The sequence below is a fragment of the Balaenoptera ricei genome, chromosome 20 (assembly GCF_028023285.1).
Source record: "Balaenoptera ricei isolate mBalRic1 chromosome 20, mBalRic1.hap2, whole genome shotgun sequence".
NCBI lineage: Eukaryota > Metazoa > Chordata > Mammalia > Artiodactyla > Balaenopteridae > Balaenoptera > Balaenoptera ricei.
The window spans coordinates 30,559,467-30,583,087 of record NC_082658.1 but is presented as its reverse complement, the minus strand read 5'-3'; positions in this window follow the sequence as shown (position 1 = coordinate 30,583,087).

Genomic DNA, 23,621 nt, shown 5'->3' with positions numbered 1-23,621 from the left:
TGCTTGTGCTTGGGCGAGGGTTAGGCAGGAACTTTCCAACACAGGGTTTTTACCTCACCGTAAGCCGTCCCTTTGGGCTGAAGCAGGCGGCGGGTCTGTCTGTATCACAGTCTGGGAAGGAGGGCCTCAGGTGAGTCTGAGTCTGCCCACTGACTGCCCTCCATCATAGCCAGCTGAGGAAATATGGCAAGGCTGATGGAACCCACTGACAGCGAAATGTTTCTCTTCAGAAGAGGAGGTTTTGCAACCAAACGTCAGCAGCTCCTCAGAGTGCTGTTCTGGTGTAGACGAGGGCAAGCTCCCACGGTCCGAAGATTATGAACGGCTCTTTTCCAGTTGCTTCATCCGAGAGAGAGCCAGAAGGGCTGATCTCAACAAATAGGGCGGCACACCGTGAGTGCTTCGGGCAGGGCAGTCCTGAGCCAGTGTGCCACCTAAGGAATGAAAGCCAAGTTTCCTAGCCACAGGAAAGCAGACCGAGGCCTGCTGTTTTCTCTAGGCGATTGACGTGAGCTTGAGGGTGAGGCCTATACTACGTTGTGGAAAAGCTCGGGGTCACGGCTGTCTTCCTCCCTCTCTCGGTCCCATGCCCTGGGCTCAGCCATGGGGGAATGCGGAGTGGGAGAGACTGCCTCTCTGCCGGACTCAGAAGGCTTCCTCCCTTTAGGGCAATTCCGTTTGTGTCTTACTTCGTGGAGGAGGAATGAGGGCGCCCAGAGATCTTCTGACATGAAATGGCTAACGACAGAGGACCTGGAGGAGCTGGTTTGTCAGTGGAAGGAGCCAAGAAGCCTGCATTCCTAAGGTCTCTCTGAGAACTGCCAGACGCTCTGCCGTCATAGGCCTACGAAGTGGAAATTGTGACGGCAAGGCAACACCTGGAATCCTAGGAGGCAGTGGAAGTGCGGCTCTCAAACTGGATGGAAGAAGCTTCCAAGCATAGTGTTCTTTCATGTCCCAAAGAGAACCCAAGTGTCTGAGGCTGCTAGCCTTGTGGCTGGAGAGAACTGGCATCCCCGTGGGCCTGTCGGCTCATTTCCTCTTTCTGACCCGCGAAGGAAAGTCTTCCAAAAAGCCTTTGGGACCCGCTTAGAGAGAACAGCTGCGAAGCTGATGCACAGATCATCGACATAGAGACTAGCCCTGGGTCCCAAGCAGCCACCTATCTCTGGAGGGTACGTACCCCACCCGGGGATTCAAGCAGGGAGTTTGCCTTGTACAGCTTAGGCAGGAAACCGGGAGGAGATGGAGGGCCACTCTACCTGCGCTCACACTACCTGGCCCGGAGAAGTTATCTCGCAGCAGAATTCCACACCCTCCCACTACACGTGTGTAGCCAAAAGAGGCGCTGGGCAGTGGGTGTTCTCAGCCCAAGAGCAGTCCTTGTTCTGGGCCGCACCTGCTCCGTGGTTCAAAGGGTCTCTGAGTCTGCTCCTTTGGAGGCATTTCAGAGCTGACGCTATCCCTGGGCTGCCGAAGCAAAGAGGCATAGCGGCCTTTCACACTGAAGCCATGGGCTTGTTTCCCATTCAGCGAGTGTATGTGGTCCCTCCCAGGCTGGAGGCGCGTCAGGTGACACCATTTGCGCTGCCCCTGGAAAATGCAAGTGGCTGTACCCGATGTGGGCTGCCTGGTGAAACAATATGCAGTCACCAGCACCCTGAGTACCTTTCCTGAAGTGTGAGTCCTAGCTAGGTAAACTCGGCCGTCGGAGGCTAGAGGGGAGCAAACATGTTCAACTGGTGGGGAAAGTCTTTGACCGATGACCAATATGCTTGTGCTTGGGCGAGGGTTAGGCAGGAACTTTCCAACACAGGGTTTTTACCTCACCGTAAGCCGTCCCTTTGGGCTGAAGCAGGCGGCGGGTCTGTCTGTATCACAGTCTGGGAAGGAGGGCCTCAGGTGAGCCTGAGTCTGCCCACTGACTGCCCTCCATCATAGCCAGCTGAGGAAATATGGCAAGGCTGATGGAACCCACTGACAGCGAAATGTTTCTCTTCAGAAGAGGAGGTTTTGCAACCAAACGTCAGCAGCTCCTCAGAGTGCTGTTCTGGTGTAGACGAGGGCAAGCTCCCACGGTCCGAAGATTATGAACGGCTCTTTTCCAGTTGCTTCATCCGAGAGAGAGCCAGAAGGGCTGATCTCAACAAATAGGGCGGCACACCGTGAGTGCTTCGGGCAGGGCAGTCCTGAGCCAGTGTGCCACCTAAGGAATGAAAGCCAAGTTTCCTAGCCACAGGAAAGCAGACCGAGGCCTGCTGTTTTCTCTAGGCGATTGACGTGAGCCTGAGGGTGAGGCCTATACTACGTTGTGGAAAAGCTCGGGGTCACGGCTGTCTTCCTCCCTCTCTCGGTCCCATGCCCTGGGCTCAGCCATGGGGGAATGCGGAGTGGGAGAGACTGCCTCTCTGCCGGACTCAGAAGGCCTCCTCCCTTTAGGGCAATTCCGTTTGTGTCTTACTTCGTGGAGGAGGAATGAGGGCGCCCAGAGATCTTCTGACATGAAATGGCTAACGACAGAGGACCTGGAGGAGCTGGTTTGTCAGTGGAAGGAGCCAAGAAGCCTGCATTCCTAAGGTCTCTCTGAGGACTGCCAGACACTCTGCCGTCATAGGCCTAAGAATTGGAAATTGTGACGGCAAGGCAACACCTGGAATCCTAGGAGGCAGTGGAAGTGCGGCTCTCAAACTGGATGGAAGAAGCTTCCAAGCATAGTGTTCTTTCATGTCCCAAAGAGAACCCAAGTGTCTGAGGCTGCTAGCCTTGTGGCTGGAGAGAACTGGCATCCCCGTGGGCCTGTCGGCTCATTTCCTCTTTCTGACCCGCGAAGGAAAGTCTTCCAAAAACCCTTTGGGACCCGCTTGGAGAGAACAGCTGCGAAGCTGATGCACAGAACATCGACATAGAGACTAGCCCTGGGTCCCAAGCAGCCACCTATCTCTGGAGGGTACGTACCCCACCCGGGGATTCAAGCAGGGAGTTTGCCTTGTACAGCTTAGGCAGGAAACCGGGAGGAGATGGAGGGCCACTCTACCTGCGCTCACACTACCTGGCCCGGAGAAGTTATCTCGCAGCAGAATTCCACACCCTCCCACTACACGTGTGTAGCCAAAAGAGGCGCTGGGCAGTGGGTGTTCTCAGCCCAAGAGCAGTCCTTGTTCTGGGCCGCACCTGCTCCGTGGTTCAAAGGGTCTCTGAGTCTGCTCCTTTGGAGGCATTTCAGAGCTGACGCTATCCCTGGGCTGCCGAAGCAAAGAGGCATAGCGGCCTTTCACACTGAAGGCATGGGCTTGTTTCCCATTCAGCGAGTGTATGTGGCCCCTCCCAGGCTGGAGGCGCGTCAGGTGACACCATTTGCGCTGTGCCCCTGGAAAATGCAAGTGGCTGTACCCGATTTGGGCTGCCTGGTGAAACAACTTGCAGTCACCAGCACCCTGAGTACCCTTCCTGAAGTGTGAGTCCTAGCTAGGTAAACTCGGCCTTCGGAGGCTAGAGGGGAGCAAACATGTTCAACTGGTGGGGAAAGTCTTTGACCGATGACCAATATGCTTGTGCTTGGGCGAGGGTTAGGCAAGAACTTTCCAACACAGGGTTTTTACCTCACCGTAAGCCGTCCCTTTGGGCTGAAGCAGGCGGCGGGTCTGTCTGTATCACAGTCTGGGAAGGAGGGCCTCAGGTGAGTCTGCCCACTGACTGCCCTCCATCATAGCCAGCTGAGGAAATATGGCAAGGCTGATGGAACCCACTGACAGCGGAATGTTTCTCTTCAGAAGAGTAGGTTTTGCAACCAAACGTCAGCAGCTCCTCAGAGTGCTGTTCTGGTGTAGACTAGGGCAAGCTCCCACGGTCCGAAGATTATGAACGGCTCTTTTCCAGTTGCTTCATCCAAGAGAGAGCCAGAAGGGCTGATCTCAACAAATAGGGCGGCACACCGTGAGTGCTTCGGGCAGGGCAGTCCTGAGCCAGTGTGCCACCTAAGGAATGAAAGCCAAGTTTCCTAGCCACAGGAAAGCAGACCGAGGCCTGCTGTTTTCTCTAGGCGATTGACGTGAGCTTGAGGGTGAGGCCTATACTACGTTGTGGAAAAGCTCGGGGTCACGGCTGTCTTCCTCCCTCTCTCGGTCCCATGCCCTGGGCTCAGCCATGGGGGAATGCGGAGTGGGAGAGACTGCCTCTCTGCCGGACTCAGAAGGCTTCCTCCCTTTAGGGCAATTCCGTTTGTGTCTTACTTCGTGGAGGAGGAATGAGGGCGCCCAGAGATCTTCTGACATGAAATGGCTAACGACAGAGGACCCGGAGGAGCTGGTTTGTCAGTGGAAGGAGCCAAGAAGCCTGCATTCCTAAGGTCTCTCTGAGAACTGCCAGACGCTCTGCCGTCATAGGCCTAAGAAGTGGAAATTGTGACGGCAAGGCAACACCTGGAATCCTAGGAGGCAGTGGAAGTGCGGCTCTCAAACTGGATGGAAGAAGCTTCCAAGCATAGTGTTCTTTCATGTCCCAAAGAGAACCCAAGTGTCTGAGGCTGCTAGCCTTGTGGCTGGAGAGAACTGGCATCCCCGTGGGCCTGTCGGCTCATTTCCTCTTTCTGACCCGCGAAGGAAAGTCTTCCAAAAAGCCTTTGGGACCCGCTTAGAGAGAACAGCTGCGAAGCTGATGCACAGAACATCGACATAGAGACTAGCCCTGGGTCCCAAGCAGCCACCTATCTCTGGAGGGTACGTACCCCACCCGGGGATTCAAGCAGGGAGTTTGCCTTGTACAGCTTAGGCAGGAAACCGGGAGGAGATGGAGGGCCACTCTACCTGCGCTCACACTACCTGGCCCGGAGAAGTTATCTCGCAGCAGAATTCCACACCCTCCCACTACACGTGTGTAGCCAAAAGAGGCGCTGGGCAGTGGGTGTTCTCAGCCCAAGAGCAGTCCTTGTTCTGGGCCGCACCTGCTCCGTGGTTCAAAGGGTCTCTGAGTCTGCTCCTTTGGAGGCATTTCAGAGCTGACGCTATCCCTGGGCTGCCGAAGCAAAGAGGCATAGCGGCCTTTCACACTGAAGCCATGGGCTTGTTTCCCATTCAGCGAGTGTATGTGGTCCCTCCCAGGCTGGAGGCGCGTCAGGTGACACCATTTGCGCTGCCCCTGGAAAATGCAAGTGGCTGTACCCGATGTGGGCTGCCTGGTGAAACAACTTGCAGTCACCAGCACCCTGAGTACCTTTCCTGAAGTGTGAGTCCTAGCTAGGTAAACTCGGCCTTCGGAGGCTAGAGGGGAGCAAACATGTTCAACTGGTGGGGAAAGTCTTTGACCGATGACCAATATGCTTGTGCTTGGGCGAGGGTTAGGCAGGAACTTTCCAACACAGGGTTTTTACCTCACCGTAAGCCGTCCCTTTGGGCTGAAGCAGGCGGCGGGTCTGTCTGTATCACAGTCTGGGAAGGAGGGCCTCAGGTGAGTCTGAGTCTGCCCACTGACTGCCCTCCATCATAGCCAGCTGAGGAAATATGGCAAGGCTGATGGAACCCACTGACAGCGGAATGTTTCTCTTCAGAAGAGTAGGTTTTGCAACCAAACGTCAGCAGCTCCTCAGAGTGCTGTTCTGGTGTAGACTAGGGCAAGCTCCCACGGTCCGAAGATTATGAACGGCTCTTTTCCAGTTGCTTCATCCAAGAGAGAGCCAGAAGGGCTGATCTCAACAAATAGGGCGGCACACCGTGAGTGCTTCGGGCAGGGCAGTCCTGAGCCAGTGTGCCACCTAAGGAATGAAAGCCAAGTTTCCTAGCCACAGGAAAGCAGACCGAGGCCTGCTGTTTTCTCTAGGCGATTGACGTGAGCTTGAGGGTGAGGCCTATACTACGTTGTGGAAAAGCTCGGGGTCACGGCTGTCTTCCTCCCTCTCTCGGTCCCATGCCCTGGGCTCAGCCATGGGGGAATGCGGAGTGGGAGAGACTGCCTCTCTGCCGGACTCAGAAGGCTTCCTCCCTTTAGGGCAATTCCGTTTGTGTCTTACTTCGTGGAGGAGGAATGAGGGCGCCCAGAGATCTTCTGACATGAAATGGCTAACGACAGAGGACCCGGAGGAGCTGGTTTGTCAGTGGAAGGAGCCAAGAAGCCTGCATTCCTAAGGTCTCTCTGAGAACTGCCAGACGCTCTGCCGTCATAGGCCTAAGAAGTGGAAATTGTGACGGCAAGGCAACACCTGGAATCCTAGGAGGCAGTGGAAGTGCGGCTCTCAAACTGGATGGAAGAAGCTTCCAAGCATAGTGTTCTTTCATGTCCCAAAGAGAACCCGCGTGTCTGAGGCTGCTAGCCTTGTGGCTGGAGAGAACTGGCATCCCCGTGGGCCTGTCGGCTCATTTCCTCTTTCTGACCCGCGAAGGAAAGTCTTCCAAAAAGCCTTTGGGACCCGCTTAGAGAGAACAGCTGCGAAGCTGATGCACAGAACATCGACATAGAGACTAGCCCTGGGTCCCAAGCAGCCACCTATCTCTGGAGGGTACGTACCCCACCCGGGGATTCAAGCAGGGAGTTTGCCTTGTACAGCTTAGGCAGGAAACCGGGAGGAGATGGAGGGCCACTCTACCTGCGCTCACACTACCTGGCCCGGAGAAGTTATCTCGCAGCAGAATTCCACACCCTCCCACTACACGTGTGTAGCCAAAAGAGGCGCTGGGCAGTGGGTGTTCTCAGCCCAAGAGCAGTCCTTGTTCTGGGCCGCACCTGCTCCGTGGTTCAAAGGGTCTCTGAGTCTGCTCCTTTGGAGGCATTTCAGAGCTGACGCTATCCCTGGGCTGCCGAAGCAAAGAGGCATAGCGGCCTTTCACACTGAAGGCATGGGCTTGTTTCCCATTCAGCGAGTGTATGTGGTCCCTCCCAGGCTGGAGGCGCGTCAGGTGACACCATTTGCGCTGCCCCTGGAAAATGCAAGTGGCTGTACCCGATGTGGGCTGCCTGGTGAAACAACTTGCAGTCACCAGCACCCTGAGTACCTTTCCTGAAGTGTGAGTCCTAGCTAGGTAAACTCGGCCTTCGGAGGCTAGAGGGGAGCAAACATGTTCAACTGGTGGGGAAAGTCTTTGACCGATGACCAATATTCTTGTGCTTGGGCGAGGGTTAGGCAGGAACTTTCCAACACAGGGTTTTTACCTCACCGTAAGCCGTCCCTTTGGGCTGAAGCAGGCGGCGGGTCTGTCTGTATCACAGTCTGGGAAGGAGGGCCTCAGGTGAGTCTGCCCACTGACTGCCCTCCATCATAGCCAGCTGAGGAAATATGGCAAGGCTGATGGAACCCACTGACAGCGAAATGTTTCTCTTCAGAAGAGGAGATTTTGCAGCCAAACGTCAGCAGCTCCTCAGAGTGCTGTTCTGGTGTAGACGAGGGCAAGCTCCCACGGTCCGAAGATTATGAACGGCTCTTTTCCAGTTGCTTCATCCGAGAGAGAACCAGAAGGGCTGATCTCAACAAATAGGGCGGCACACCGTGAGTGCTTCGGGCAGGGCAGGGCAGTCCTGAGCCAGTGTGCCACCTAAGGAATGAAAGCCAAGTTTCCTAGCCACAGGAAAGCAGACCGAGGCCTGCTGTTTTCTCTAGGCGATTGACGTGAGCTTGAGGGTGAGGCCTATACTACGTTGTGGAAAAGCTCGGGGTCACGGCTGTCTTCCTCCCTCTCTCGGTCCCATGCCCTGGGCTCAGCCATGGGGGAATGCGGAGTGGGAGAGACTGCCTCTCTGCCGGACTCAGAAGGCTTCCTCCCTTTAGGGCAATTCCGTTTGTGTCTTACTTCGTGGAGGAGGAATGAGGGCGCCCAGAGATCTTCTGACATGAAATGGCTAACGACAGAGGACCTGGAGGAGCTGGTTTGTCAGTGGAAGGAGCCAAGAAGCCTGCATTCCTAAGGTCTCTCTGAGAACTGCCAGACACTCTGCCGTCATAGGCCTAAGAATTGGAAATTGTGACGGCAAGGCAACACCTGGAATCCTAGGAGGCAGTGGAAGTGCGGCTCTCAAACTGGATGGAAGAAGCTTCCAAGCATAGTGTTCTTTCATGTCCCAAAGAGAACCCAAGTGTCTGAGGCTGCTAGCCTTGTGGCTGGAGAGAACTGGCATCTCCGTGGGCCTGTCGGCTCATTTCCTCTTTCTGACCCGCGAAGGAAAGTCTTCCAAAAAGCCTTTGGGACCCGCTTAGAGAGAACAGCTGCGAAGCTGATGCACAGAACATCGACATAGAGACTAGCCCTGGGTCCCAAGCAGCCACCTATCTCTGGAGGGTACGTACCCCACCCGGGGATTCAAGCAGGGAGTTTGCCTTGTACAGCTTAGGCAGGAAACCGGGAGGAGATGGAGGGCCACTCTACCTGCGCTCACACTACCTGGCCCGGAGAAGTTATCTCGCAGCAGAATTCCACACCCTCCCACTACACGTGTGTAGCCAAAAGAGGCGCTGGGCAGTGGGTGTTCTCAGCCCAAGAGCAGTCCTTGTTCTGGGCCGCACCTGCTCCGTGGTTCAAAGGGTCTCTGAGTCTGCTCCTTTGGAGGCATTTCAGAGCTGACGCTATCCCTGGGCTGCCGAAGCAAAGAGGCATAGCGGCCTTTCACACTGAAGCCATGGGCTTGTTTCCCATTCAGCGAGTGTATGTGGCCCCTCCCAGGCTGGAGGCGCGTCAGGTGACACCATTTGCGCTGTGCCCCTGGAAAATGCAAGTGGCTGTACCCGATTTGGGCTGCCTGGTGAAACAACTTGCAGTCACCAGCACCCTGAGTACCCTTCCTGAAGTGTGAGTCCTAGCTAGGTAAACTCGGCCTTCGGAGGCTAGAGGGGAGCAAACATGTTCAACTGGTGGGGAAAGTCTTTGACCGATGACCAATATGCTTGTGCTTGGGCGAGGGTTAGGCAGGAACTTTCCAACACAGGGTTTTTACCTCACCGTAAGCCGTCCCTTTGGGCTGAAGCAGGCGGCGGGTCTGTCTGTATCACAGTCTGGGAAGGAGGGCCTCAGGTGAGTCTGCCCACTGACTGCCCTCCATCATAGCCAGCTGAGGAAATATGGCAAGGCTGATGGAACCCACTTACAGCGAAATGTTTCTCTTCAGAAGAGGAGATTTTGCAGCCAAACGTCAGCAGCTCCTCAGAGTGCTGTTCTGGTGTAGACGAGGGCAAGCTCCCACGGTCCGAAGATTATGAACGGCTCTTTTCCAGTTGCTTCATCCGAGAGAGAGCCAGAAGGGCTGATCTCAACAAATAGGGCGGCACACCGTGAGTGCTTCGGGCAGGGCAGTCCTGAGCCAGTGTGCCACCTAAGGAATGAAAGCCAAGTTTCCTAGCCACAGGAAAGCAGACCGAGGCCTGCTGTTTTCTCTAGGCGATTGACGTGAGCCTGAGGGTGAGGCCTATACTACGTTGTGGAAAAGCTCGGGGTCACGGCTGTCTTCCTCCCTCTCTCGGTCCCATGCCCTGGGCTCAGCCATGGGGGAATGCGGAGTGGGAGAGACTGCCTCTCTGCCGGACTCAGAAGGCTTCCTCCCTTTAGGGCAATTCCGTTTGTGTCTTACTTCGTGGAGGAGGAATGAGGGCGCCCAGAGATCTTCTGACATGAAATGGCTAACGACAGAGGACCTGGAGGAGCTGGTTTGTCAGTGGAAGGAGCCAAGAAGCCTGCATTCCTAAGGTCTCTCTGAGGACTGCCAGACACTCTGCCGTCATAGGCCTAAGAATTGGAAATTGTGACGGCAAGGCAACACCTGGAATCCTAGGAGGCAGTGGAAGTGCGGCTCTCAAACTGGATGGAAGAAGCTTCCAAGCATAGGGTTCTTTCATGTCCCAAAGAGAACCCAAGTGTCTGAGGCTGCTAGCCTTGTGGCTGGAGAGAACTGGCATCCCCGTGGGCCTGTCGGCTCATTTCCTCTTTCTGACCCGCGAAGGAAAGTCTTCCAAAAAGCCTTTGGGACCCGCTTAGAGAGAACAGCTGCGAAGCTGATGCACAGAACATCGACATAGAGACTAGCCCTGGGTCCCAAGCAGCCACCTATCTCTGGAGGGTACGTACCCCACCCGGGGATTCAAGCAGGGAGTTTGCCTTGTACAGCTTAGGCAGGAAACCGGGAGGAGATGGAGGGCCACTCTACCTGCGCTCACACTACCTGGCCCGGAGAAGTTATCTCGCAGCAGAATTCCACACCCTCCCACTACACGTGTGTAGCCAAAAGAGGCGCCGGGCAGTGGGTGTTCTCAGCCCAAGAGCAGTCCTTGTTCTGGGCCGCACCTGCTCCGTGGTTCAAAGGGTCTCTGAGTCTGCTCCTTTGGAGGCATTTCAGAGCTGACGCTATCCCTGGGCTGCCGAAGCAAAGAGGCATAGCGGCCTTTCACACTGAAGCCATGGGCTTGTTTCCCATTCAGCGAGTGTATGTGGCCCCTCCCAGGCTGGAGGCGCGTCAGGTGACACCATTTGCGCTGTGCCCCTGGAAAATGCAAGTGGCTGTACCCGATTTGGGCTGCCTGGTGAAACAACTTGCAGTCACCAGCACCCTGAGTACCCTTCCTGAAGTGTGAGTCCTAGCTAGGTAAACTCGGCCTTCGGAGGCTAGAGGGGAGCAAACATGTTCAACTGGTGGGGAAAGTCTTTGACCGATGACCAATATGCTTGTGCTTGGGCGAGGGTTAGGCAGGAACTTTCCAACACAGGGTTTTTACCTCACCGTAAGCCGTCCCTTTGGGCTGAAGCAGGCGGCGGGTCTGTCTGTATCACAGTCTGGGAAGGAGGGCCTCAGGTGAGTCTGAGTCTGCCCACTGACTGCCCTCCATCATAGCCGGCTGAGGAAATATGGCAAGGCTGATGGAACCCACTGACAGCGAAATGTTTCTCTTCAGAAGAGGAGGTTTTGCAACCAAACGTCAGCAGCTCCTCAGAGTGCTGTTCTGGTGTAGACGAGGGCAAGCTCCCACGGTCCGAAGATTATGAACGGCTCTTTTCCAGTTGCTTCATCCGAGAGAGAGCCAGAAGGGCTGATCTCAACAAATAGGGCGGCACACCGTGAGTGCTTCGGGCAGGGCAGTCCTGAGCCAGTGTGCCACCTAAGGAATGAAAGCCAAGTTTCCTAGCCACAGGAAAGCAGACCGAGGCCTGCTGTTTTCTCTAGGCGATTGACGTGAGCTTGAGGGTGAGGCCTATACTACGTTGTGGAAAAGCTCGGGGTCACGGCTGTCTTCCTCCCTCTCTCGGTCCCATGCCCTGGGCTCAGCCATGGGGGAATGCGGAGTGGGAGAGACTGCCTCTCTGCCGGACTCAGAAGGCTTCCTCCCTTTAGGGCAATTCCGTTTGTGTCTTACTTCGTGGAGGAGGAATGAGGGCGCCCAGAGATCTTCTGACATGAAATGGCTAACGACAGAGGACCTGGAGGAGCTGGTTTGTCAGTGGAAGGAGCCAAGAAGCCTGCATTCCTAAGGTCTCTCTGAGAACTGCCAGACGCTCTGCCGTCATAGGCCTACGAAGTGGAAATTGTGACGGCAAGGCAACACCTGGAATCCTAGGAGGCAGTGGAAGTGCGGCTCTCAAACTGGATGGAAGAAGCTTCCAAGCATAGTGTTCTTTCATGTCCCAAAGAGAACCCAAGTGTCTGAGGCTGCTAGCCTTGTGGCTGGAGAGAACTGGCATCCCCGTGGGCCTGTCGGCTCATTTCCTCTTTCTGACCCGCGAAGGAAAGTCTTCCAAAAAGCCTTTGGGACCCGCTTAGAGAGAACAGCTGCGAAGCTGATGCACAGATCATCGACATAGAGACTAGCCCTGGGTCCCAAGCAGCCACCTATCTCTGGAGGGTACGTACCCCACCCGGGGATTCAAGCAGGGAGTTTGCCTTGTACAGCTTAGGCAGGAAACCGGGAGGAGATGGAGGGCCACTCTACCTGCGCTCACACTACCTGGCCCGGAGAAGTTATCTCGCAGCAGAATTCCACACCCTCCCACTACACGTGTGTAGCCAAAAGAGGCGCTGGGCAGTGGGTGTTCTCAGCCCAAGAGCAGTCCTTGTTCTGGGCCGCACCTGCTCCGTGGTTCAAAGGGTCTCTGAGTCTGCTCCTTTGGAGGCATTTCAGAGCTGACGCTATCCCTGGGCTGCCGAAGCAAAGAGGCATAGCGGCCTTTCACACTGAAGCCATGGGCTTGTTTCCCATTCAGCGAGTGTATGTGGCCCCTCCCAGGCTGGAGGCGCGTCAGGTGACACCATTTGCGCTGTGCCCCTGGAAAATGCAAGTGGCTGTACCCGATTTGGGCTGCCTGGTGAAACAACTTGCAGTCACCAGCACCCTGAGTACCCTTCCTGAAGTGTGAGTCCTAGCTAGGTAAACTCGGCCTTCGGAGGCTAGAGGGGAGCAAACATGTTCAACTGGTGGGGAAAGTCTTTGACCGATGACCAATATGCTTGTGCTTGGGCGAGTGTTAGGCAGGAACTTTCCAACACAGGGTTTTTACCTCACCGTAAGCCGTCCCTTTGGGCTGAAGCAGGCGGCGGGTCTGTCTGTATCACAGTCTGGGAAGGAGGGCCTCAGGTGAGTCTGAGTCTGCCCACTGACTGCCCTCCATCATAGCCAGCTGAGGAAATATGGCAAGGCTGATGGAACCCACTGACAGCGAAATGTTTCTCTTCAGAAGAGGAGGTTTTGCAACCAAACGTCAGCAGCTCCTCAGAGTGCTGTTCTGGTGTAGACGAGGGCAAGCTCCCACGGTCCGAAGATTATGAACGGCTCTTTTCCAGTTGCTTCATCCGAGAGAGAGCCAGAAGGGCTGATCTCAACAAATAGGGCGGCACACCGTGAGTGCTTCGGGCAGGGCAGGGCAGTCCTGAGCCAGTGTGCCACCTAAGGAATGAAAGCCAAGTTTCCTAGCCACAGGAAAGCAGACCGAGGCCTGCTGTTTTCTCTAGGCGATTGACGTGAGCCTGAGGGTGAGGCCTATACTACGTTGTGGAAAAGCTCGGGGTCACGGCTGTCTTCCTCCCTCTCTCGGTCCCATGCCCTGGGCTCAGCCATGGGGGAATGCGGAGTGGGAGAGACTGCCTCTCTGCCGGACTCAGAAGGCCTCCTCCCTTTAGGGCAATTCCGTTTGTGTCTTACTTCGTGGAGGAGGAATGAGGGCGCCCAGAGATCTTCTGACATGAAATGGCTAACGACAGAGGACCTGGAGGAGCTGGTTTGTCAGTGGAAGGAGCCAAGAAGCCTGCATTCCTAAGGTCTCTCTGAGGACTGCCAGACACTCTGCCGTCATAGGCCTAAGAATTGGAAATTGTGACGGCAAGGCAACACCTGGAATCCTAGGAGGCAGTGGAAGTGCGGCTCTCAAACTGGATGGAAGAATCTTCCAAGCATAGGGTTCTTTCATGTCCCAAAGAGAACCCAAGTGTCTGAGGCTGCTAGCCTTGTGGCTGGAGAGAACTGGCATCCCCGTGGGCCTGTCGGCTCATTTCCTCTTTCTGACCCGCGAAGGAAAGTCTTCCAAAAAGCCTTTGGGACCCGCTTAGAGAGAACAGCTGCGAAGCTGATGCACAGAACATCGACATAGAGACTAGCCCTGGGTCCCAAGCAGCCACCTATCTCTGGAGGGTACGTACCCCACCCGGGGATTCAAGCAGGGAGTTTGCCTTGTACAGCTTAGGCAGGAAACCGGGAGGAGATGGAGGGCCACTCTACCTGCGCTCACACTACCTGGCCCGGAGAAGTTATCTCGCAGCAGAATTCCACACCCTCCCACTACACGTGTGTAGCCAAAAGAGGCGCTGGGCAGTGGGTGTTCTCAGCCCAAGAGCAGTCCTTGTTCTGGGCCGCACCTGCTCCGTGGTTCAAAGGGTCTCTGAGTCTGCTCCTTTGGAGGCATTTCAGAGCTGACGCTATCCCTGGGCTGCCGAAGCAAAGAGGCATAGCGGCCTTTCACACTGAAGGCATGGGCTTGTTTCCCATTCAGCGAGTGTATGTGGCCCCTCCCAGGCTGGAGGCGCGTCAGGTGACACCATTTGCGCTGCCCCTGGAAAATGCAAGTGGCTGTACCCGATGTGGGCTGCCTGGTGAAACAACTTGCAGTCACCAGCACCCTGAGTACCTTTCCTGAAGTGTGAGTCCTAGCTAGGTAAACTCGGCCTTCGGAGGCTAGAGGGGAGCAAACATGTTCAACTGGTGGGGAAAGTCTTTGACCGATGACCAATATGCTTGTGCTTGGGCGAGGGTTAGGCAGGAACTTTCCAACACAGGGTTTTTACCTCACCGTAAGCCGTCCCTTTGGGCTGAAGCAGGCGGCGGGTCTGTCTGTATCACAGTCTGGGAAGGAGGGCCTCAGGTGAGTCTGCCCACTGACTGCCCTCCATCATAGCCAGCTGAGGAAATATGGCAAGGCTGATGGAACCCACTTACAGCGAAATGTTTCTCTTCAGAAGAGGAGATTTTGCAGCCAAACGTCAGCAGCTCCTCAGAGTGCTGTTCTGGTGTAGACGAGGGCAAGCTCCCACGGTCCGAAGATTATGAACGGCTCTTTTCCAGTTGCTTCATCCGAGAGAGAGCCAGAAGGGCTGATCTCAACAAATAGGGCGGCACACCGTGAGTGCTTCGGGCAGGGCAGGGCAGTCCTGAGCCAGTGTGCCACCTAAGGAATGAAAGCCAAGTTTCCTAGCCACAGGAAAGCAGACCGAGGCCTGCTGTTTTCTCTAGGCGATTGACGTGAGCCTGAGGGTGAGGCCTATACTACGTTGTGGAAAAGCTCGGGGTCACGGCTGTCTTCCTCCCTCTCTCGGTCCCATGCCCTGGGCTCAGCCATGGGGGAATGCGGAGTGGGAGAGACTGCCTCTCTGCCGGACTCAGAAGGCCTCCTCCCTTTAGGGCAATTCCGTTTGTGTCTTACTTCGTGGAGGAGGAATGAGGGCGCCCAGAGATCTTCTGACATGAAATGGCTAACGACAGAGGACCTGGAGGAGCTGGTTTGTCAGTGGAAGGAGCCAAGAAGCCTGCATTCCTAAGGTCTCTCTGAGGACTGCCAGACACTCTGCCGTCATAGGCCTAAGAATTGGAAATTGTGACGGCAAGGCAACACCTGGAATCCTAGGAGGCAGTGGAAGTGCGGCTCTCAAACTGGATGGAAGAATCTTCCAAGCATAGGGTTCTTTCATGTCCCAAAGAGAACCCAAGTGTCTGAGGCTGCTAGCCTTGTGGCTGGAGAGAACTGGCATCCCCGTGGGCCTGTCGGCTCATTTCCTCTTTCTGACCCGCGAAGGAAAGTCTTCCAAAAAGCCTTTGGGACCCGCTTAGAGAGAACAGCTGCGAAGCTGATGCACAGAACATCGACATAGAGACTAGCCCTGGGTCCCAAGCAGCCACCTATCTCTGGAGGGTACGTACCCCACCCGGGGATTCAAGCAGGGAGTTTGCCTTGTACAGCTTAGGCAGGAAACCGGGAGGAGATGGAGGGCCACTCTACCTGCGCTCACACTACCTGGCCCGGAGAAGTTATCTCGCAGCAGAATTCCACACCCTCCCACTACACGTGTGTAGCCAAAAGAGGCGCTGGGCAGTGGGTGTTCTCAGCCCAAGAGCAGTCCTTGTTCTGGGCCGCACCTGCTCCGAGGTTCAAAGGGTCTCTGAGTCTGCTCCTTTGGAGGCATTTCAGAGCTGACGCTATCCCTGGGCTGCCGAAGCAAAGAGGCATAGCGGCCTTTCACACTGAAGGCATGGGCTTGTTTCCCATTCAGCGAGTGTATGTGGCCCCTCCCAGGCTGGAGGCGCGTCAGGTGACACCATTTGCGCTGCCCCTGGAAAATGCAAGTGGCTGTACCCGATGTGGGCTGCCTGGTGAAACAACTTGCAGTCACCAGCACCCTGAGTACCTTTCCTGAAGTGTGAGTCCTAGCTAGGTAAACTCGGCCTTCGGAGGCTAGAGGGGAGCAAACATGTTCAACTGGTGGGGAAAGTCTTTGACCGATGACCAATAGGCTTGTGCTTGGGCGAGGGTTAGGCAGGAACTTTCCAACACAGGGTTTTTACCTCACCGTAAGCCGTCCCTTTGGGCTGAAGCAGGCGGCGGGTCTGTCTGTATCACAGTCTGGGAAGGAGGGCCTCAGGTGAGTCTGAGTCTGCCCACTGACTGCCCTCCATCATAGCCAGCTGAGGAAATATGGCAAGGCTGATGGAACCCAATGACAGCGGAATGTTTCTCTTCAGAAGAGTAGGTTTTGCAACCAAACGTCAGCAGCTCCTCAGAGTGCTGTTCTGGTGTAGACTAGGGCAAGCTCCCACGGTCCGAAGATTATGAACGGCTCTTTTCCAGTTGCTTCATCCAAGAGAGAGCCAGAAGGGCTGATCTCAACAAATAGGGCGGCACACCGTGAGTGCTTCGGGCAGGGCAGTCCTGAGCCAGTGTGCCACCTAAGGAATGAAAGCCAAGTTTCCTAGCCACAGGAAAGCAGACCGAGGCCTGCTGTTTTCTCTAGGCGATTGACGTGAGCCTGAGGGTGAGGCCTATACTACGTTGTGGAAAAGCTCGGGGTCACGGCTGTCTTCCTCCCTCTCTCGGTCCCATGCCCTGGGCTCAGCCATGGGGGAATGCGGAGTGGGAGAGACTGCCTCTCTGCCGGACTCAGAAGGCTTCCTCCCTTTAGGGCAATTCCGTTTGTGTCTTACTTCGTGGAGGAGGAATGAGGGCGCCCAGAGATCTTCTGACATGAAATGGCTAACGACAGAGGACCCGGAGGAGCTGGTTTGTCAGTGGAAGGAGCCAAGAAGCCTGCATTCCTAAGGTCTCTCTGAGAACTGCCAGACGCTCTGCCGTCATAGGCCTAAGAAGTGGAAATTGTGACGGCAAGGCAACACCTGGAATCCTAGGAGGCAGTGGAAGTGCGGCTCTCAAACTGGATGGAAGAAGCTTCCAAGCATAGTGTTCTTTCATGTCCCAAAGAGAACCCAAGTGTCTGAGGCTGCTAGCCTTGTGGCTGGAGAGAACTGGCATCCCCGTGGGCCTGTCGGCTCATTTCCTCTTTCTGACCCGCGAAGGAAAGTCTTCCAAAAAGCCTTTGGGACCCGCTTAGAGAGAACAGCTGCGAAGCTGATGCACAGATCATCGACATAGAGACTAGCCCTGGGTCCCAAGCAGCCACCTATCTCTGGAGGGTACGTACCCCACCCGGGGATTCAAGCAGGGAGTTTGCCTTGTACAGCTTAGGCAGGAAACCGGGAGGAGATGGAGGGCCACTCTACCTGCGCTCACACTACCTGGCCCGGAGAAGTTATCTCGCAGCAGAATTCCACACCCTCCCACTACACGTGTGTAGCCAAAAGAGGCGCTGGGCAGTGGGTGTTCTCAGCCCAAGAGCAGTCCTTGTTCTGGGCCGCACCTGCTCCGTGGTTCAAAGGGTCTCTGAGTCTGCTCCTTTGGAGGCATTTCAGAGCTGACGCTATCCCTGGGCTGCCGAAGCAAAGAGGCATAGCGGCCTTTCACACTGAAGCCATGGGCTTGTTTCCCATTCAGCGAGTGTATGTGGCCCCTCCCAGGCTGGAGGCGCGTCAGGTGACACCATTTGCGCTGTGCCCCTGGAAAATGCAAGTGGCTGTACCCGATTTGGGCTGCCTGGTGAAACAACTTGCAGTCACCAGCACCCTGAGTACCCTTCCTGAAGTGTGAGTCCTAGCTAGGTAAACTCGGCCTTCGGAGGCTAGAGGGGAGCAAACATGTTCAACTGGTGGGGAAAGTCTTTGACCGATGACCAATATGCTTGTGCTTGGGCGAGGGTTAGGCAGGAACTTTCCAACACAGGGTTTTTACCTCACCGTAAGCCGTCCCTTTGGGCTGAAGCAGGCGGCGGGTCTGTCTGTATCACAGTCTGGGAAGGAGGGCCTCAGGTGAGTCTGAGTCTGCCCACTGACTGCCCTCCATCATAGCCAGCTGAGGAAATATGGCAAGGCTGATGGAACCCACTGACAGCGAAATGTTTCTCTTCAGAAGAGGAGGTTTTGCAACCAAACGTCAGCAGCTCCTCAGAGTGCTGTTCTGGTGTAGACGAGGGCAAGCTCCCACGGTCCGAAGATTATGAACGGCTCTTTTCCAGTTGCTTCATCCGAGAGAGAGCCAGAAGGGCTGATCTCAACAAATAGGGCGGCACACCGTGAGTGCTTCGGGCAGGGCAGGGCAGTCCTGAGCCAGTGTGCCACCTAAGGAATGAAAGCCAAGTTTCCTAGCCACAGGAAAGCAGACCGAGGCCTGCTGTTTTCTCTAGGCGATTGACGTGAGCCTGAGGGTGAGGCCTATACTACGTTGTGGAAAAGCTCGGGGTCACGGCTGTCTTCCTCCCTCTCTCGGTCCCATGCCCTGGGCTCAGCCATGGGGGAATGCGGAGTGGGAGAGACTGCCTCTCTGCCGGACTCAGAAGGCCTCCTCCCTTTAGGGCAATTCCGTTTGTGTCTTACTTCGTGGAGGAGGAATGAGGGCGCCCAGAGATCTTCTGACATGAAATGGCTAACGACAGAGGACCTGGAGGAGCTGGTTTGTCAGTGGAAGGAGCCAAGAAGCCTGCATTCCTAAGGTCTCTCTGAGGACTGCCAGACACTCTGCCGTCATAGGCCTAAGAATTGGAAATTGTGACGGCAAGGCAACACCTGGAATCCTAGGAGGCAGTGGAAGTGCGGCTCTCAAACTGGATGGAAGAATCTTCCAAGCATAGGGTTCTTTCATGTCCCAAAGAGAACCCAAGTGTCTGAGGCTGCTAGCCTTGTGGCTGGAGAGAACTGGCATCCCCGTGGGCCTGTCGGCTCATTTCCTCTTTCTGACCCGCGAAGGAAAGTCTTCCAAAAAGCCTTTGGGACCCGCTTAGAGAGAACAGCTGCGAAGCTGATGCACAGAACATCGACATAGAGACTAGCCCTGGGTCCCAAGCAGCCACCTATCTCTGGAGGGTACGTACCCCACCCGGGGATTCAAGCAGGGAGTTTGCCTTGTACAGCTTAGGCAGGAAACCGGGAGGAGATGGAGGGCCACTCTACCTGCGCTCACACTACCTGGCCCGGAGAAGTTATCTCGCAGCAGAATTCCACACCCTCCCACTACACGTGTGTAGCCAAAAGAGGCGCTGGGCAGTGGGTGTTCTCAGCCCAAGAGCAGTCCTTGTTCTGGGCCGCACCTGCTCCGTGGTTCAAAGGGTCTCTGAGTCTGCTCCTTTGGAGGCATTTCAGAGCTGACGCTATCCCTGGGCTGCCGAAGCAAAGAGGCATAGCGGCCTTTCACACTGAAGGCATGGGCTTGTTTCCCATTCAGCGAGTGTATGTGGCCCCTCCCAGGCTGGAGGCGCGTCAGGTGACACCATTTGCGCTGCCCCTGGAAAATGCAAGTGGCTGTACCCGATGTGGGCTGCCTGGTGAAACAACTTGCAGTCACCAGCACCCTGAGTACCTTTCCTGAAGTGTGAGTCCTAGCTAGGTAAACTCGGCCTTCGGAGGCTAGAGGGGAGCAAACATGTTCAACTGGTGGGGAAAGTCTTTGACCGATGACCAATATGCTTGTGCTTGGGCGAGGGTTAGGCAGGAACTTTCCAACACAGGGTTTTTACCTCACCGTAAGCCGTCCCTTTGGGCTGAAGCAGGCGGCGGGTCTGTCTGTATCACAGTCTGGGAAGGAGGGCCTCAGGTGAGTCTGCCCACTGACTGCCCTCCATCATAGCCAGCTGAGGAAATATGGCAAGGCTGATGGAACCCACTTACAGCGAAATGTTTCTCTTCAGAAGAGGAGATTTTGCAGCCAAACGTCAGCAGCTCCTCAGAGTGCTGTTCTGGTGTAGACGAGGGCAAGCTCCCACGGTCCGAAGATTATGAACGGCTCTTTTCCAGTTGCTTCATCCGAGAGAGAGCCAGAAGGGCTGATCTCAACAAATAGGGCGGCACACCGTGAGTGCTTCGGGCAGGGCAGGGCAGTCCTGAGCCAGTGTGCCACCTAAGGAATGAAAGCCAAGTTTCCTAGCCACAGGAAAGCAGACCGAGGCCTGCTGTTTTCTCTAGGCGATTGACGTGAGCCTGAGGGTGAGGCCTATACTACGTTGTGGAAAAGCTCGGGGTCACGGCTGTCTTCCTCCCTCTCTCGGTCCCATGCCCTGGGCTCAGCCATGGGGGAATGCGGAGTGGGAGAGACTGCCTCTCTGCCGGACTCAGAAGGCCTCCTCCCTTTAGGGCAATTCCGTTTGTGTCTTACTTCGTGGAGGAGGAATGAGGGCGCCCAGAGATCTTCTGACATGAAATGGCTAACGACAGAGGACCTGGAGGAGCTGGTTTGTCAGTGGAAGGAGCCAAGAAGCCTGCATTCCTAAGGTCTCTCTGAGGACTGCCAGACACTCTGCCGTCATAGGCCTAAGAATTGGAAATTGTGACGGCAAGGCAACACCTGGAATCCTAGGAGGCAGTGGAAGTGCGGCTCTCAAACTGGATGGAAGAATCTTCCAAGCATAGGGTTCTTTCATGTCCCAAAGAGAACCCAAGTGTCTGAGGCTGCTAGCCTTGTGGCTGGAGAGAACTGGCATCCCCGTGGGCCTGTCGGCTCATTTCCTCTTTCTGACCCGCGAAGGAAAGTCTTCCAAAAAGCCTTTGGGACCCGCTTAGAGAGAACAGCTGCGAAGCTGATGCACAGAACATCGACATAGAGACTAGCCCTGGGTCCCAAGCAGCCACCTATCTCTGGAGGGTACGTACCCCACCCGGGGATTCAAGCAGGGAGTTTGCCTTGTACAGCTTAGGCAGGAAACCGGGAGGAGATGGAGGGCCACTCTACCTGCGCTCACACTACCTGGCCCGGAGAAGTTATCTCGCAGCAGAATTCCACACCCTCCCACTACACGTGTGTAGCCAAAAGAGGCGCTGGGCAGTGGGTGTTCTCAGCCCAAGAGCAGTCCTTGTTCTGGGCCGCACCTGCTCCGTGGTTCAAAGGGTCTCTGAGTCTGCTCCTTTGGAGGCATTTCAGAGCTGACGCTATCCCTGGGCTGCCGAAGCAAAGAGGCATAGCGGCCTTTCACACTGAAGGCATGGGCTTGTTTCCCATTCAGCGAGTGTATGTGGCCCCTCCCAGGCTGGAGGCGCGTCAGGTGACACCATTTGCGCTGCCCCTGGAAAATGCAAGTGGCTGTACCCGATGTGGGCTGCCTGGTGAAACAACTTGCAGTCACCAGCACCCTGAGTACCTTTCCTGAAGTGTGAGTCCTAGCTAGGTAAACTCGGCCTTCGGAGGCTAGAGGGGAGCAAACATGTTCAACTGGTGGGGAAAGTCTTTGACCGATGACCAATAGGCTTGTGCTTGGGCGAGGGTTAGGCAGGAACTTTCCAACACAGGGTTTTTACCTCACCGTAAGCCGTCCCTTTGGGCTGAAGCAGGCGGCGGGTCTGTCTGTATCACAGTCTGGGAAGGAGGGCCTCAGGTGAGTCTGAGTCTGCCCACTGACTGCCCTCCATCATAGCCAGCTGAGGAAATATGGCAAGGCTGATGGAACCCACTGACAGCGGAATGTTTCTCTTCAGAAGAGTAGGTTTTGCAACCAAACGTCAGCAGCTCCTCAGAGTGCTGTTCTGGTGTAGACGAGGGCAAGCTCCCACGGTCCGAAGATTATGAACGGCTCTTTTCCAGTTGCTTCATCCAAGAGAGAGCCAGAAGGGCTGATCTCAACAAATAGGGCGGCACACCGTGAGTGCTTCGGGCAGGGCAGTCCTGAGCCAGTGTGCCACCTAAGGAATGAAAGCCAAGTTTCCTAGCCACAGGAAAGCAGACCGAGGCCTGCTGTTTTCTCTAGGCGATTGACGTGAGCCTGAGGGTGAGGCCTATACTACGTTGTGGAAAAGCTCGGGGTCACGGCTGTCTTCCTCCCTCTCTCGGTCCCATGCCCTGGGCTCAGCCATGGGGGAATGCGGAGTGGGAGAGACTGCCTCTCTGCCGGACTCAGAAGGCTTCCTCCCTTTAGGGCAATTCCGTTTGTGTCTTACTTCGTGGAGGAGGAATGAGGGCGCCCAGAGATCTTCTGACATGAAATGGCTAACGACAGAGGACCCGGAGGAGCTGGTTTGTCAGTGGAAGGAGCCAAGAAGCCTGCATTCCTAAGGTCTCTCTGAGAACTGCCAGACGCTCTGCCGTCATAGGCCTAAGAAGTGGAAATTGTGACGGCAAGGCAACACCTGGAATCCTAGGAGGCAGTGGAAGTGCGGCTCTCAAACTGGATGGAAGAAGCTTCCAAGCATAGTGTTCTTTCATGTCCCAAAGAGAACCCGCGTGTCTGAGGCTGCTAGCCTTGTGGCTGGAGAGAACTGGCATCCCCGTGGGCCTGTCGGCTCATTTCCTCTTTCTGACCCGCGAAGGAAAGTCTTCCAAAAAGCCTTTGGGACCCGCTTAGAGAGAACAGCTGGAAGCTGATGCACAGAACATCGACATAGAGACTAGCCCTGGGTCCCAAGCAGCCACCTATCTCTGGAGGGTACGTACCCCACCCGGGGATTCAAGCAGGGAGTTTGCCTTGTACAGCTTAGGCAGGAAACCGGGAGGAGATGGAGGGCCACTCTACCTGCGCTCACACTACCTGGCCCGGAGAAGTTATCTCGCAGCAGAATTCCACACCCTCCCACTACACGTGTGTAGCCAAAAGAGGTGCTGGGCAGTGGGTGTTCTCAGCCCAAGAGCAGTCCTTGTTCTGGGCCGCACCTGCTCCGTGGTTCAAAGGGTCTCTGAGTCTGCTCCTTTGGAGGCATTTCAGAGCTGACGCTATCCCTGGGCTGCCGAAGCAAAGAGGCATAGCGGCCTTTCACACTGAAGCCATGGGCTTGTTTCCCATTCAGCGAGTGTATGTGGTCCCTCCCAGGCTGGAGGCGCGTCAGGTGACACCATTTGCGCTGCCCCTGGAAAATGCAAGTGGCTGTACCCGATGTGGGCTGCCTGGTGAAACAACTTGCAGTCACCAGCACCCTGAGTACCTTTCCTGAAGTGTGAGTCCTAGCTAGGTAAACTCGGCCTTCGGAGGCTAGAGGGGAGCAAACATGTTCAACTGGTGGGGAAAGTCTTTGACCGATGACCAATATGCTTGTGCTTGGGCGAGGGTTAGGCAGGAACTTTCCAACACAGGGTTTTTACCTCACCGTAAGCCGTCCCTTTGGGCTGAAGCAGGCGGCGGGTCTGTCTGTATCACAGTCTGGGAAGGAGGGCCTCAGGTGAGTCTGCCCACTGACTGCCCTCCATCATAGCCAGCTGAGGAAATATGGCAAGGCTGATGGAACCCACTTACAGCGAAATGTTTCTCTTCAGAAGAGGAGATTTTGCAGCCAAACGTCAGCAGCTCCTCAGAGTGCTGTTCTGGTGTAGACGAGGGCAAGCTCCCACGGTCCGAAGATTATGAACGGCTCTTTTCCAGTTGCTTCATCCGAGAGAGAGCCAGAAGGGCTGATCTCAACAAATAGGGCGGCACACCGTGAGTGCTTCGGGCAGGGCAGTCCTGAGCCAGTGTGCCACCTAAGGAATGAAAGCCAAGTTTCCTAGCCACAGGAAAGCAGACCGAGGCCTGCTGTTTTCTCTAGGCGATTGACGTGAGCCTGAGGGTGAGGCCTATACTACGTTGTGGAAAAGCTCGGGGTCACGGCTGTCTTCCTCCCTCTCTCGGTCCCA